Raw genomic sequence first — 18,037 nt, 5'->3', positions numbered from 1 at the left:
TTTTGTAGAGTAGTTTCTTGCATCATATAACACAATACAACAACGCTTTGCCACAAACTTGCTTTGCAACTGAAACATTTTTTTCTGCGCCCCATGGCAAATTTGCATAAACTTGTCTCTGTCAAGAGGTGGGCTGCGGCCCCTCATGATGAGTTCAGATTTTTTTGTGGCCCCCACACCTATCCAAGTTCCGGGTATAGGCTATTATAGGCTATCGTAAAAGTCCATAGCTATTTACATTGGAAAATGTTAAGGCATTTCCTCTGTTGGTTTTGTTGATAGGCCATTCTGAGAGGATTACATTTATGCTCAAATAGCCACAATAGTCTATTGGGCACTGTATAAAACTGTAACGTAAAGTGGGTACAGCATGTGTTCACAGTGAATGTGTGCTTCAAGTTGCACAGAATGCTCACAATATTCAAGTTTCCTCTGACAAGAACTGACATTTTCTCAGTCAAAAAACATTAGATGGAACATTGCGGCCAGTCCTACTTGCTAAGAAGCTCCCATGTGTAGGCCTAATTCCTCTGTGCTATCACTGATAAAGATAAAGTATTATTTGTGCTAAATCAATCCCCTGTTGAACATGCCCATTAAGTGATGGGTATAAGATGAGCCTAGTACAGCTCTGGCGAGATAATGCCAGGTGAATATTTCAATGAATACCAACGTCTCTGTTTCTATTCATTATCAGTCAGCAGAAATGAGACGGCATTGCAACTGGTAGCCATGAGTGTCTGAACTGATAATAAGAAATAATAATGCCTGCAATTGTTATGCAGCACACTCACATCCACAACTGTGAGAGAAAGTGAGAGTGACAGACAGAGTGAGGGAGAGAAAGAGCAGAGAGTTGACTAGGCTCAGTTAGAGATGTTCCTCAGCTATAGCTATCTCTTCCTTAGCAACAGTCATCAGGGACCTAATTCTTTCTCCATCAAGACTTGGTGAGAAATAATAAATGAGGGAAAGAAAATTAAAACAAAAAAAAGTCACAATTGGTTTTACATTGGATTCAGGTTTACACATCTCCTTAGCCGTATTGCCGCTAATTCCTCACTTATTAAAAATGACTCCTTTGCCATCGTTGAAATGGCAAAGGTATGTGGGTTCATTACTTGCTGGGCTGTGATAAGGCTCTTTACAGCAACCTGTGGCCAGGGCCCTGTTTGTCTGTGTATTTCCTGCTTGTTAAAATGCTTTACATTGCGTTGTCTCTCTCTCTGCCTCTGTTTAGGGCCGATCTTAATGTTGGAATTCCCAAACCAGTCTCATGACGAAAATAGAGAGCCATATAAATACTAATCAGACTGTAGACAGTGTGTGTGTGTGTGTGTGTGTGTGTGTGTGTGTGTGTGTGTGTGTGTGTGTGTGTGTGTGTGTGTGTGTGTGTGTGTGTGTGATAGTTTTGCATGTTATACCGATACTTCGTTACTTTTCTGATACTAGAACATAAAAAAAACACTTTGGTACCAGATTTTGTTTTACTTTCAGTACTTCTGTCAAATGTGTCTCACGTTGTATTATGATTGAGATGATCAAGTCTGTCTCAGCGGAGCCCCTTTATAGCGCGAGCGCACCATGCATGCATCTTGCCTGATCCACTTACTCATTGGTAGAGCACTGGGAGCCTGGACTGCAACATTGTTAGCTCTCCACTCATGCTGCACAGAAGTTAACACTCTTGAATCATGAAACACGGCATGTAGACATTTTGAAACTGTTAATTACTGTTCGCAAAACAATGTCCAGACAGGCTAGAACACTTAAATTAAAAGCTAGCATCAATTCACTACCCTAGTACTTGGTTTGTGTTAATATGCAAACCATTACGGAAAATATGCTGATTTCAAGCTGATTGTCACCAAAAACTGTATTAATTTACTTAATTGTCTCTGCCTCAAGTCCAAAGATACTTTTCCTTTTCGTCTGTTTCTCTCTCTCTCTCTCTTCCTCACCGAACTCAACTGTGTGGGCATGTGCCTCCTCATGAATTATGTAAATACTGGGTCTTAAAGAGACAGTGTGTAGTTTTAGAAAATAAGAGATGGCTACTTATACGCAAATGTTGTTTGTCATCTGTAGCCACATGAAACAAGTGAAAACAAGCTCAATGGTTAATCAATAGAGATTTACCATTCAAATACATGATTACCATTATGTTGTCATATAGATAGATTGGTAAAAATGTATTAAATGCATACATGGCTGTCTCTGAAAAAAATTGACATCAAATATAAAAAAATTGAACTCAAAAAATGCCCAATGATTGAGCAGAGGGGTGGCTGAGTTTATTTGTCTAGATCAGGTGCCATTCTGTCACTTTGGCTAATATGCCTTGTTTTGCCATTGTATCGTTTTGGTATTGAGTATCGTGATGGTATCGAGTGTCATGATACTAAACCTGATAACGGTATCAAAGTCAACATTTGTGTGAGTGTGTATGCATTTGTATGTGTGCATGTTTTAACATGACAGTGCACTGAAAAACAATGCCCTTTAGTCCTACTTAAATAGTGGATGGTATCAGAGGGCCAGTGCCCTTGCAAAAAGTAATCTTTAAGGAAAAATATAAAACCAAGGACACTGCTTGACTGGATTCCTCATCAGACACTCACACATGATGATGTAAGCTATTGATCTCCACATGTACCTGGGACCGCTTGACATGTACCAGACACCGCTTGACTTTTTCCACATGTTGTTGTGTTACAGCCTGAATTTAAAATGTATTAAATTGAGATTGTGTCACTTGCCTACATAAAAGACCCCATAATGTAAAAATGAATAAAAAAATGAAAAGCTGAGATTTCTTGAGTCAATACATATTCAACCCCTTTGTTATGGCAAGCCTAATTAAGTTCAAGAGTAAAAATCTGCATAGAAATTCATTCACATAATAAGTTGCATGGACTCACTCTGTGGGCAATAATATTGTCTAACATGGTTTTAATGACTACTTCATCTATGCACCCCACACATACAATTATCCTTAAGGTCTCTCATGTGAGCAGTGAATTTCAAACCCAGATTTAACCACAAAGACCAGGGAGGTTTTCCAGTGCCTTGGAAAGAAGGGCACCTATTGGTAGATGGGTAAAAAATATATAATATTCCTTTGAGCACTGTGAAGTTATTAATTACTCTTTGGAGGGTGTATCAATATACCCAGTCACTACAAAGATACAGGGGTCCTACCTAACTCAGTTGCCGGAGAGGAAGGAAACCGCTCAGTGATTTTACCATGGGGCCAATGGTGACTTTAAAACAGTTACAGAGTTTAATGGCTATGAAAGGAGAAAACTGTGGATGGATCAACAACATTGGCTAGCAGCATACCATCCTACATCCCACTGCTGTCTTGCTTCTGAAGCTACGCATGGTTGGTCCTAGTTGTTCCCTAGATGGGATACCTGATGCTGCTGGAAGTGGTGTTGGAGCGTCAGTAAGAGGTACCCTTTCCGGTGGTCTAAAACAATATACCAATGCCTCAGGGCAGTGATTGGAGGATATTGCCCTATGTAACGTGCCGTCTTTCGGGATGGGACGTTGAACGGGTCCACTGGCTCTCTGTGGTCACTAAAGATCCCATGGCACTTATTGTAAGAGTAGGGGTTTTAACCCCGGTGTCCTGGCTAAATTCCCAATCTGGTCCTCAAACCATCAATTAATCATCCCCAGTTTACAATTGGCTCCTCCCCCTTAAACTTTTCCCCAGGCCGTTGCTGTAAATGAGAATGTGTTCTCAGTCAATTTACCTGGTAAAATAATGGTAAAATAAAAATAAATGAATAGTTACTCCACAATACTACCCTAAATTATAGAGTGAAAAGAAAGCCTGTACAGATTTGTTTTCTTCTCCAAATCGTTCATCCTGTTTGCAATGAGGCAGACAAAATGCACTTCATGTCCTGAACATAAAGTGTTATGTTGGGGCTAATCGAACACAACACATCACTGAGTACAACTTTTCATATTTCCAAGCATGGTGGTGGCGGCATCATGTTATGGGTATGTTTGTCATTGGCAAGGGCTAGGGAGATTTTTTAGGATAAGCATTTTAGGATGAGCACAGGAAAAATCCTAGATTCAGTCTTCTTTCCAACAGACCCTGGGAGGCAAATAACCTAAAATAACTTAAAACACAAGGCCAAATATACGCTGGAGTTGTTTACCAAGACGACATTGAATGTTCTTGAATGGCCTAGTTACAGTTTTAACTTAGAAATCTATGGTAAGACTTAAATGGTTGTCTAGTAATGACCAACAACCAACTTGACAGAGTTTGAAGAATGTTAAAAAGAATGATGTGCAAATATTGTACAATCCAGGTGTACACTTTTAGAGGCATACCCAGAAAGACTCACAGCTGTAATTGCTGCGAAAGGTCATTCTAACACGCATTGACTCAGCGGTGTGAATAATTATTTAACAAAGATATTATTGTATTTATTTTTCAATAAATTTGCAAACATTTCTAAAAAAATGTTTTCACTTAGTCATTATGGGGTATTGTGTGTAGATGGGTGAGATTTAAAAATAAATAAAAATAAAAACATTTTGAAATCAGTCTGTAACAACAAAATGTGGAATAAGTCAAGGGGTGTGAATACTTTTAGAAGACATTGTAGCTAGACCTGGTAGTTGATAGGGAACAACATTATTTGTTTATTGATTCAAGAACATACGAGTGAGAGAGACCGAGAATGGAGTGAAAGATGCAGTAAATGATCGATGGTTGTGATTTTCATTTTTCTAATGGTGGTCACACACAAACATACATACACATACACACACACACACACACAACCCAATTTGTGGCATTGGGTCATTACGCCCACATCTCATCCCGCTCTCTTTATCTGGGATGAGTAATTTTTTTCTAACAGACGTTTCTCTGTAGCAATCTCCTTAATGGGGTCAGAGATGGCCATATTTCACTATGAAGCGGATCCTCTGACTCACACCTCTTCCATCCAATCATCTTAAAACGGGGAGAGACACCAACTCTCCTATCAGCAGCCACGCCCACTTCTCAGTGTTCCCATCTCCAGTGGTGGCAGCACCTCCACTGACCTGATTGGTGATAACAGTGTGTGGGCTTTGCCTTGTTCCTGCCAGAGATTTGTTTGACAGCTTTTTGACAGGTTAAATAGGAGGTCCATAGCCCCAAGAGACATTGTTAGTGATAGAAATTAAGATCTTTAAGAGATATTAAAACCTCTTAGAGCTACCCCCCTACTTTTTTCAATTTCCACCTGAAGACATACCCAAATCTAACTGCCTGTAGCTCAGGCACAGAATCAAGGATATGCATATTCTTGGTACCATTTGAAAGAGAACATTCTGAGGTTTGTGTAAATGTGAATTGAATGTAGGAGAATATAACACAATATATCTGGTTTAGATAATACAATTTTAAAAACCATACGTTTTTTTTATTGTTGTATCATCTTTAAAATGAACAAGATAAAACAAACATTCAGATAGGATGATGGGGACAATTTCAGTGAAAAACATAAGAGGGCAACAGTACTTGTGCAAAGTTTCAGAATGATAAATTCCAAAATGAGTGTGCAACATGACATTTATCAAGAAGTCACCCAGGTGTCCCACTCAAGTAGCCCAAATGTACCAAAGTGGCCAAATTGGTGAAGTTATACTTTTTGAATGGAATAACTATATACAAAATACCAAAATGGTATTCTAACACCCCCCCCCACCCCCCAAAAAAAAATGGAGAAAAAACATGAAAAAAATATATACATTTACAAAATAACACTTTCAATATTTGGAAGAACCTCAGTCCTCTACGCAATATTGTACTGCTGATGCCAGGTGCCATAGCAGTCTCTTTCTGCTGTAAAGCAGAGGGTCACCAAGCATGTGGTGCAGTTGATGGGGGACTTAATTTTGTCAAAGAACACAGCGATGCCTCCATGCTGTGCCGTTTTGACCCTGAGGCACATCCATGCCTGCAGAAATACATTTGGGCAGATGAACACCACTTACATTTACATTACATTTAAGTCATTTAGCAGACGCTCTTATCCAGAGCGACTTACAAATTGGTGAATTCACCTTCTGACATCAGTGGAACAGCCACTTTACAATAGTGCATCTAAATCATTTAAGGGGGGGGTTGGAATACCTAGGATAGGATAAGTAATCCTTCTCCCCCCCCCCCTTAATGACTTAGATGCACTATTGTAAAGTGGCTGTTCCACTGGATGTCAGAAGGTGAATTCACCAATTTGTAAGTCGCTCTGGATAAGAGCGTCTGCTAAATGACTTAAATGTAAATGTAATGTAAATGTTGAGAAGGATTGCTTTATCCTATCCTAGGTATTCCTTGAAGAGGTGGGGTTTCAGGTGTCTCCGGAAGGTGGTGATTGACTCCGCTGTCCTGGCGTCGTGAGGGAGTTTGTTCCACCATTGGGGGGCCAGAGCAGCGAACAGTTTTGACTGGGCTGAGCGGGAACTGTACTTCCTCAGTGGTAGGGAGGCGAGCAGGCCAGAGGTGGATGAACGCAGTGCCCTTGTTTGGGTGTAGGGCCTGATCAGAGCCTGGAGGTACTGCGGTGCCGTTCCCCTCACAGCTCCGTAGGCAAGCACCATGGTCTTGTGGCAGGAGATGGATGAACCAGCTTCAGTCGGGGATGTACACCTTGGCACTGGGGTCTCCCATTCGGAGTCAGTGTCACTGTGAAAGAAAATGTTCAGTTAGAATAGTTTCACATATGAGCCCTGTATCAACAGGTATAATAAACAGATACAGTGCCTTGTGAAAGTATTCGGCCCACTTGAACTTTGCGAACTTTTGCCACATTTCAAGACTTCAAACATAAAGATATAAAACTGTATTTTTTTATGAAGAATCAACAACAAGTGGGACACAATCATGAAGTGGAACGACATTTATTGGATATTTCAAACTTTTTTAACAATTCAAAAATTATTCATACTTTCAGTGCAGCAAACTCTCTCCAGAAGTTCAGTGAGGATCTCTGAATGATCCAATGTTGACCTAAATGACTAATGATGATAAATACAATCCACCTGTGTGTAATCAAGTCTCCGTATAAATGCACCTGCACTGTGATAGTCTCAGAGGTCCGTTAAAAGCGCAGAGAGCATCATGAAGAACAAGGAACACACCAGGCAGGTCCGAGATACTGTTGTGAAGAGGTTTAAAGCCGGATTTGGATACAAAAAGATTTCCCAAGCTTTAAACATCCCAAGGAGCACTGTGCAAGCGATAATATTGAAATGGAAGGAGTATCAGACCACTGCAAATCTACCAAGACCTGGCCGTCCCTCTAAACTTTCAGCTCATACAAGGAGAAGACTGATCAGAGATGCAGCCAAGAGGCCCATGACCACTCTGGATGAACTGCAGAGATCTACAGCTGAGGTGGGAGACTCTGTCCATAGGACAACAATCAGTTGTATATTGCACAAATCTGGCCTTTATGGAAGAGTGGCAAGAAGAAAGCCATTTCTTAAAGATATCCATAAAAAGTGTCGTTTAAAGTTTGCCACAAGCCACCTGGGAGACACACCAAACATGTGGAAGAGGGTGCTCTGGTCAGATGAAACCAAAATTGAACTTTTTGGCAACAATGCAAAACGTTATGTTTGGCGTAAAAGCAACACAGCTCATCACCCTGAACACACCATACCCACTGTCAAACATGTTGGTGGCAGCATCATGGTTTGGGCCTGCTTTTCTTCAGCAGGGACAGGGAAGATGGTTAAAATTGATGGGAAAATGGATGGAGCCAAATACAGGACCATTCTGGAAGAAAACCTGATGGAGTCTGCAAAATACCTGAGACTGGGATGGAGATTTGTCTTCCAACAAGACAATGATCCAAAACATAAAGCAAAATCTACAATGGAATGGTTCAAAAATAAACATATCCAGGTGTTAGAATGGCCAAGTCAAAGTCCAGACCTGAATCCAATCGAGAATCTGTGGAAAGAACTGAAAACTGCTGTTCACAAATGCTCTCCATCCAACCTCACTGAGCTCGAGCTGTTTTGCAAGGAGGAATGGGAAAAAAAATTCAGTCTCTCGATGTGCAAAACTGATAGACATACCCCAAGCGACTTACAGCTGTAATCGCAGCAAAAGGTGGCGCTACAAAGTATTAACTTAAGGGGGCTGAATAATTTTGCATGCCCAATTTTTCAGTTTTTGATTTGTTAAAAAAGTTTGAAATATCCAATAAATGTCGTTCCACTTCATGATTGTGTCCCACTTGTTGTTGATTCTTCACAAAAAATACAGTTTTATATCTTTATGTTTGAAGCCTGAAATGTGGCAAAAGGTCGCAAAGTTCAAGGGGGCCGAATACTTTCGCAAGGCACTGTATATATAGAGTACAGGGAACATAAGGTTGAATATATTATTATAGACCTGCTAGATCTACTGCCTCATTTATATTATGACATTTCAGCTAGACATTACAACAGATCAGTTGTATCTACTGTCTCCATTTCACTTTGGCCATTGTTGTGGGCCTGCCCTCCCCTCAACAGCCTCAAATAGGCTAGTTCATTTCACAAAGAATATTTTATATTATTAATTTCAAACAATGGCATTAGCATGAGAAGAACTTACCAGTCCAAAACGATGTCCTCTCCGTTCAAAACATACTCCTCCATTAGGGAATCGCTAAATGTATCGTCGTCGATAAATTTCTTCTAAAATTGTGCGTACATCTGTATATCTAAACTTAGATTTAGCTTTCCCTGACTTAGTCGCCATACTGATTGATATATAAACAGCTGAATATGCGCTTTACCAAAACAATGCTGTGCGTAACATGCATTGCTCCTTCCAGTATGAATCGTCAAAGGCAAATTAACCTCTTTACGCCGAACGCCTACATGGGTTGGTCTTCCAACACATAAACATTACATATTGCCGTTTACCTCAGCTCATTGGCTATCTACCCAGCTTGATTTCAAGACGATCAGTGATCATTGGGTTAAAATACAGTCAATCAACGAAACAGCAATCTTATCATTGGTGTACAACGATGCCATTACTTCTTGTCTTCAAATCGGTTTCTTTCAGTCAGTACGTCCTGCAAAATGACCCATCAGGTTTGGTTGTGTTACAAACAAACCAGTTGATTGCAATGAAACCAAACATGACTGGAAAAGTCACGTTTTGTGTGTGTATTTACCTCGAATGTGTCATCGAAAATTGAATGAGACGGAATTCACGACAGAAGCAGTTCACAAAATTTTCACAGTTCAAATTCATTGTGTAACAATGAGCATTGGGATTGCAAACAGAGGAAGATCGTCAAAGGTAAACAATTTATTTTATTGCAGTTTGTGATTTTGTTAAACCTGTGTTGGTTGAAATAGTTGTTTTTTGGGGCTCTATCCTCAGATAATCGCATCGTATTCTTTCGCAGTAAATTCTTTTTTAGAGAGGTTAACAAAGTTGCTGAATATGGGCATGGACAAATGGAAAAAGAGTTTGTGTTGCAATCTATTGCTTCCTTAGACATGCCTATCAGATAAATATCTTTATGGAGTGGACAGAGGGGTTGAGATTTATGAATAACTTTTGAGGAGGCTTGTGTGTGTGCATGTGTGTATATGAATATGATTTAATGTACAGTTTGTCGAAGCAAAAACAAAACGTAATAAACTCAGCAGAAAAAGAAACATCCCTTTTTCAGGACCCTGTCTGTCAAAGATATTTGGATTGTTATGAATTAACTTCACAGATCTTCATTGTAAAGGGTTTAAACATTGTTTCCCATGATTTTTCAATGAACCATAAACAATTAATGAACATGCTCCTGTTGAACAGTCGTTAAGACACTAACAGCTTACAGATGGTAGGCAAATAAGGTCACAGTTATGAAAACTTAGGACACTTAAGAGGCCTTTCTACTGACTCTGAAAAACACCAAAAGAAAGACGCCCAGGGTCCCTGCTCATCTGCGTGAATGTGCCTTAGGCCTGCTGCAAGGAGGCATGAGAACTGCAGATGTGGCCAGGGCAATAAATTGCAATGTCCGTACTGTGAGAAGCATAAGACAGCGCTACATGGAGACAGGATGGAGAGCTGATCATCCTCGCAGTGGCAACACCTGCACAGGATCAGTGCATTCGAACATCCCACCTGCGGGACAGATACAGGATGTCAACAACACTGCCCAAGTTACACCAGGAACGTACAATACCTCCATCAGTGTCCAGACTTTCCACAATAGGCTGAAAGAGGCTGGACTGAGGGCTTGTAGGCCTGTTGTAAGGCAGGTCCTCACCAGACATCACCGGCAACAACGTCGCCTATGGGCATAAACCCACCGTCTCTTGAACAGACAGGACTGGCAAAAAGTTCTCTTCTCTGACGAGTCGCGGGTTTTGTCTCACCAGGGGTGATGGTTGGATTCACGTTTATCCCCGAAGGAATGAGTGTTACACCAAGGCCTGTACTCTGGAGCGGGATCAATTTGGAGGTGGAAGGTCCATCATGGTCTGGGGCGGTGTGTCACAGCATCATTGAACTGAGCTTGTTGTCATTGCAGGCAATCTCAAAGCTGTGCGTTACAGGGAAGACATCCTCCTCCCTCATGTGGTACTCTTCCTGCAGGCTCATCCTGACATGAACTTCCAGCATCACAATGCCACCAGCCATACTGCTCGTTCTGTGCATGATTTCCTGCAAGACAGGAATGCAAGTGTTCTGCAGTGGCCAGCGAGGAGCCCAGATCTCAATCCCATTGAGCACCACTGGGACATGTTGGACCTGAGGGTGAGGGCTAGGGCCATTCCCCCAGAAATGTCTGGGAACTTACAGGTGCCTTGGTGGAAGAGTGGGGTAACATCTCACAGCAAGATCTGGCATATCTGGTGCAGGTCATGAGGAGGAGATGCACTGCAGGACTTACTGGTGGCCACACCAGATAATGACAGTTACTTTTGATTTTCACCCCTCCCCTTTGTCTCAGTTGTTGAATCTTGTTATGTTGATACAATTATTTACACATGTTACATTTGCTGAAAATAAACACAGTCGACAGTGAGAGGACGTTTCGTTTTTTGCTGAGTTTATCTCCTTGAAGCTTTAGCTTTGTAGGCCGGTGGTTTACCCCTTTCTGCAAGCTCACACATTTTTTTAATCTACTTTCCAAACGTTCAATAGGACATGTAATTACCCTACTACAAATTTGCATGTACCATACTGCACTCTGGATGTCTATTGTATCCATTCAGGTATCTAAAGGCCCTTTGTCCAGTGCTTTCTAAATGTATGACTCGCCTTTTGTATAGAAAAAGTCTAATCAAACTTTTTGGGGGGTTCATTTCCTTAAAGATTTTGAATAGTTTAAATTCCTTTGGGCTGGCTTCTTTCATGGTTCTTTTTAACCTGTTGAAACTCCCCATCCCGGATCCGGGATCGTGACTAAAGCCTCAGGCTCATTAGCATAACGCAACGTTAACGATTTCTGAAAATCGCAAATAAAATGAAAATAATGCGTCTGCTCTCAAGCTTAGCCTTTTCTTAACAACACTGTCATCTCAGATTTTCAAAATATGCTTTTGAACCATAGAAATTGACTAATTTGTGTAAGAGTATGCTAAGCTAGCTTAGTATTTTGAGTAGCATTTAGCACGCAACATTTTCACAAAAACCAGATAACCAAATAAATAAAATCATTTACCTTTGAAGAGCTTTGGATGTTTCCAATGAGGAGACTCTCAGTTACATACCAAATGCGCAGTTTTTCCTGAAAGCGTCTGTGTGTAGGAGAAATCGTTCCGTTTTGTACATCGCATTTGGCTACCGAAACGAACCGAAAATTCAGTCACCTACAACGTCAAACTTTTTCCAAATTAACTCCATAATATCGACCGAAACATGGCAAACGTTGTTTGGAATCAATCCTCAAAGTGTTTTTTCACATATCTCTTCATTGATATATCGTTCGTGGAAGCTTGCATTCTTCTCTAAATTCCATGGAAAAATACTTGCAGCTGACTTTTGCGCACCAATTTCGGCACAGGACACCGGGCGGACACCTGGTAAATGTGGTCTCTTATGGTCAATCTTCCAATGATATGCCTACAAATACGTCACAATGCTGCAGACACCTTGGGGAAACGACAGAAAGGCAGACTTACTCCTCTCGCATTCACAGCCATATAAGGAGACAATGGAAAACAGAGCCTCAAAAATCCTGCTCATTTCCTGGATGCCGTCTCATCTTGGTTTTGCCTGAAGCTCACGTTCTAGGGCACGCACAGAAAATATCTTGGTAGTTCTGGACACGTCAGAGTGTTTTCTTTCGAAAGCTATCAATTATATGCATAGTCGAGCATCTTTTTGTGACAAAATATCTTGTTTAAAACGGGAACGTTTTTCATCCAAAAATGAAATAGCGCCCCCATAGCATCAAGAGGTTAAACAAACTTGATTATTAATACGTCATAAAGGAAAGCGTCCCTAGTGGGCGTAACAGGTATGACAACTGGTTACACAAAAGAAAAGGGGCTGGGTTTGAGTGAAAGAGCAGGAAGACTGAGGGACAAAGGGAGAAGCTGTGCTATCGTAAATACAGTATCTTATGCATTCTCAATTACCGCCCATTTGGAAAAGGAAAATGCAATATATAAATATTTACTCTATGCTGCGCTTCGGTAGGTTGGTGGTAGATGGAAGGCCGTGTTGCCAAACCGAGTCCTTTGTCCTTTGAAGAATGTCTCTGGTGGTCAATTGAATACTTTGTAGTTACGTCGTTGTGTGATAGACGGGATACTCTGTCTGTTCTTTCCTAGACCACATTTGCAGCTACTGTTGCTAACTCAACGGCTAGGAGGTATCACTCAGTAGTGAATAAGAGTTCAAAGTTCATACCATTCGCAACCAAAGCTCACGCTGAGGTTGGATTAGTTCTGTAGTTGACATGTTAGTCCTTTTAATGCAGAGGCTGCAGACCTCACGTACTTGGAACAGAAGGTTACATTTTTGTCAAGGCTTTATATAGTGGAGCGAGAAGGGTGTGTTTGAAAAGTTTTATAACCCATGTCTCTTCACAGTGGCGGGCCACTGATTGAGCAGAGCCCTAACCTCATGAAAACCCAAATCTCTCATTTGGAAGCTAAAATTACATTTCATTTCTTCACCAATAATTTTATATTCAAACATTTAAATTGAACAACAATTCCATATGACTCCGATAACTACAATTTCTAGACTTTCCACTGTAGAGTTTGTCATCCTATCATTGATGAGAATATCCCAGATGACAACCGAACTGACATCATATTCATTAAGTACCACCGCATGTGTTCAAATGGTCTGATTACCAGAATATAGTTCATTTCCCCCCACCTTCTGTTGTTCCTAGAATCTCTATGTTAATTAACCAATGGGTTTTCAAATTTGACATCAGTAGGGTAGAGAGAGGAAAAAGGGGGGAAGAGGTATTTATAAATGTCATAAACCTACCCCCCAGGTCATGACAATTCTCTACACCAGTGGTTGCAAAACCTTTATAGTCCCGTACCTCTTCAAACATTCAACCTCCAGCTGCGTACCCCCTCTAGCACCATGGTCAGCGCACTCTCAAATTAGTTTTTTGCTATCATTGTAAGCCTGCCACACACACACACTATACAATAAATGTATTTAACATAATAATAAGTGTGATTGTTTGTCACAACCCAACTTGTGGGAAGTGACAAAGAGCTCTTATAGGACCGGGGCACAGATAATAATATAATAAATGTAATGGTTTTCTTCTGGTGAAAGAGAGGCGGACCAAAATGCAGCGTGGTTATCTTTATACATCTTTAATGAAAGATGAAACTAGAACAATATACAAAACAAGAAACGTGAAAAACCGAAACAGCCCTATCTGGTGCAACAAACACAAAGACAGGAAACAACCACCCACAAAACACAAAACAGGCTACCGAAATATGGTTCCCAATCAGAGACAATGACTAACACCTGCCTCTGATTGAGAAACATATCAGGCCAAACATAGAAAGACAAACTAGACATACAGCATAGAATGCCAACCCAGCTCACGTCCTGACCAACACTAAAACAAGGAAAACACACAAGAACTATGGTCAGAACGTGACTATAAAGATCGATAATTTTACTCTTTATTTAACCATCTTACATATAAAACCGTATTTGTTCATCGAAAATTGTGAACAACTCACCACAACTTAATAAGAAGGGTATGTTTGAAAGGATGCACATAACTCTACAATGTTGGTGTAAGGGATTTCTTCCATTGACAGAGAGGCGGACCAAAGCGCAGCGTGGTTATTTTCATTCATGTTTTAATAAATCACTTCACATGAACAAACTAACAAAAACAAGAAATGTGAAAACCCAAAACAGTCCTATCTGGTGCAAACAGAGACAGGAACAATCACCCACAAACACACAGTGAAATCCAGGCTACCTACCTCTCAATCAGAGACAACTAATGACAGCTGCCTCTGATTGAGAACCATACTAGGCCGAAACATAGAAATACCCAAATCATAGAAAAACAAACAGACTGCCCACCCCAACTCACGCCCTGACCATACTAAATAAAGACAAAACAAAGGAAATAAAGGTCAGAACGTGACAGTACCCCCCCCCCCCAAAGGTGCGGACTCCGGCCGCAAAACCTTGACCTATAGGGGAGGGTCTGGGTGGGCGTCTCTCCGTGGTGGCAGCTCTGTCGCGGGACGCGGACCCCGCTTTATAACCATGGCCATCCTTCTCAATGACCCCACTGGACAGAGGGGCAGCTCGGGACAGAGAGGCAGCTCGGGACAGAGGGGCGGACACTCAGGCGCCTCTGGGCTGAGGGGCTCTGGTGCCTCTGGGCTGAGGTGCCTCTGAGCTGAGGGGCTCTGGCGCCTCAGACTCTGGCGGCAGTACCGGACAGGCGGGAGTCTCCGACCGCAGAGCCGGACAGGCGGGAGACTCCGGCGGCAGTGCCGGACAGGCGGGACCACCTGCAGGGAGGAGACAGAGAGACAGCCTTGTGTGTGGGGCTGCCACCGGAACCACCAGGCTGGGAAGACCCTCAGGAGGCTTGGTGTTAGGAGGAGGCACCTGAAGGATCGGGCTGTGGGGGAGCACTGGAGCTCTGGTGCGCAGCCTTGGCACCACTTTCCCAGGCTGGACAACTACTCTAGCCCGGACCCTCCAGAGTGCAGGCACAGGTTGAACTGGGCTGTGGGTAAGCACGGGAGATCTAGTGCTTACTACGTGCACCTCTCCCTTAGGCTGCACTCCCACATTTGCCCGTCACGAGCGGAGCGCAGGCAGAGGACGCACTGCACCCTCCCAGCGCCCCGGAGACACAGCTCGCAGAGCCGGCGCAGGATACCCTGGACCAAAACTGCGTACCGGCAACCAGACCCGCTGAGCCGGCACCATACGCCCTGGCTCGATGCCCGCACTCGCATGACACTCTCGGGGGGCTGCCCTATAGCGCACCGGGCTATGGTCACGTACTGGCGACACCGTGTGCTTAACCGTGCCTGCCCGGTGCCTGCCCAGTAACGCGCTGCTTATAATAAGCACGAGGAGTGAGCTCAGGTATGCTACCTGGCTTAGCCCCACTCCTCGTGTGCCCCCCAAAATCTTTTTGGGGCTGCCTCTCGTACCTGTCGCACTGCCGTGCTGCCTTCGCCAACCTCATTCTCCTGTAAACTTGCTTGCACTGCTCCATCGAATCCCAGGCGGGCTCCGGCACTCTCCCTGGGTCGATCGCCCACCTGTCTATCTCCTCCCAAGTTGTGTAGTCCAGATTCTGCTCCCATGTCCCGAAATCCTGACCTCGCTGTTGCTGTTCCTGCTGCTGCTGCCTCTGTTCCTTCTCCTGCTGCTGCTTTTGCTGCAGCTGCTGTTTACCACGCCGCTTGGTCCTGTTGTGGTGGGTGATTCTGTAAGGGATTTCTTCCATTGACGGAGAGGCGGACCAAAGCGCAGCGTGGTTATTTTCATTCATGTTTTAATAAATCACTTCCCATGAACAAACTAACAAAAACAAGAAACGTGAAAACCCAAAACAGTCCTATCTGGTGCAAACACAGAGACAGGAACAATCACCCACAAACACACAGTGAAACCCAGGCTACCTAAGTATGATTCTCAATCAAAAACAACTAATGACACCTGCCTCTGATTGAGAACCATACTAGGCTGAAACATAGAAATACCCAAATCATAGAAAAACAAACATAGACTGCCCACCCCAACTCACGCCCTGACCATACTAAATAAAGGCAAAACAAATGAAATAAAGGTCAGAACGTGACAGTTGGATTGTATTGGAGAGCGTCTTAAATAATTTTTCACACAATCTGTGCCTGCCTGTATTTAGTTTTCATTCTAGTGAGGGCCCAATAATACACTCTCACATAGGTACGTCGACAGAGATGGCCGCCTCGCTTCGCGTTCCTAGGAAACTATGCAGTTTTTTGTTTTTTTACATGTTATTCCTTACATTAGTACCCCAGGTCATCTTAGGTTTCATTACATACAGTCGGGAAGAACTACTGAATATAAGAGCAACATCAACTCACCATCAGTACGACCAAGAATATGACTTTCGCGAAGCGGATCCTGTGTTCTGCCTTTCAACCAGGACAACGGAATGGATCCCAGCCGGCGACCCAAAAAAACGACTTTGTAAAAGAGGGAAACGAGGCGGTCTTCTGCTCAGACTACGGAGATGGGCACATCGTGCCCCACTTCCTAGCATTCTTCTCGCCAATGTCCAGTCTCTTGACAACAAGGTTGATGAAATCCGAGCAAGGGTAGCATTCCAGAGGGACATCAGAGACTGTAACGTTCTTTGCTTCACGGAAACATGGCTCACTGGAGAGACGCTCTCGGATGCGGTGCAGCCAGCGGGTTTCTCCACACATAGCGCCGACAGAAACAAACACCTTTCTGGTAAGAAGAGGGGCGGGGGCGTATGCCTTATGGCTAACGAGACGTGGTGTGATCACAGAAACATACAGGAACTCAAATCCTTCTGTTCACCTGATTTAGAATTCCTCACAATCAAATGTAGACCGCATTATCTACCAAGAGAATTCTCTTCGATTATAATCACAGCCGTATATATTCCCCCCCAAGCAGACACATCAATGGCTCTGAACGAACTTTATTTGACTCTTTGCAAACTGGAATCCATACATCCTGAGGCTGCATTCATTGTTGCTGGGGATTTTAACAAGGCTAATCTGAAAACAAGACTCCCTAAAATGTATCAGCATATCGATTGCGCCACCAGGGCTGGCAAAACCTTGGATCACTGTTATTCTAACTTCCGCGACACATATAAGGCCCTGCCCCGCCCCCCTTTCGGAAAAGCTGACCACGACTCCATTTTGCTGATCCCTGCCTACAGACAGAAACTAAAACAAGAAGCTCCCACGCTGAGGTCTGTCCAACGCTGGTCCGACCAAGCTGATTCCACACTCCAAGACTGCTTCCATCACGTGGACTGGGACATGTTTCGTATTGCGTCAGGCAACAACATTGACGAATACGCTGATTCGGTGTGCGAGTTCATTAGAACGTGCGTTGAAGATGTCGTTCCCATAGCAACGATTAAAACATTCCCTAACCAGAAACCGTGGATTGATGTCAGATTTCACGTGAAACTGAAAGTGCGAACCACTGCTTTTAATCAGAGCAAGGTGACTGGTAACATAATCGAATACAAACAGTGCAGCTATTCCCTCCGTAAGGCTATCAAACAAGCTAAGCATCAGTATAGAGACAAAGTAGAATCTCAATTCAACGGCTCAGACACAAGAGGTATGTGGCAGGGTCTACAGTCAATCACGGACTACAAGATGAAATCCAGCGGACTCTCCTTCACTGCAGCCAACGTGAGTAAAACATTTAAACGTGTTAACCCTCGCAAGGCTGCAGGCCCAGACGGCCTACCCAGCCGCGCCCTCAGAGCATGTGCAGACCAGCTGGCTTGTGTGTTTACGGACATATTCAATCAATCCCTAT

Source organism: Oncorhynchus masou, chromosome 1 (assembly GCF_036934945.1).
Source record: "Oncorhynchus masou masou isolate Uvic2021 chromosome 1, UVic_Omas_1.1, whole genome shotgun sequence".
Classification (NCBI taxonomy): domain Eukaryota; kingdom Metazoa; phylum Chordata; class Actinopteri; order Salmoniformes; family Salmonidae; genus Oncorhynchus; species Oncorhynchus masou.
The sequence above is the reverse complement of the archived record's forward strand: the minus strand, read 5'-3'. Positions refer to the sequence as shown.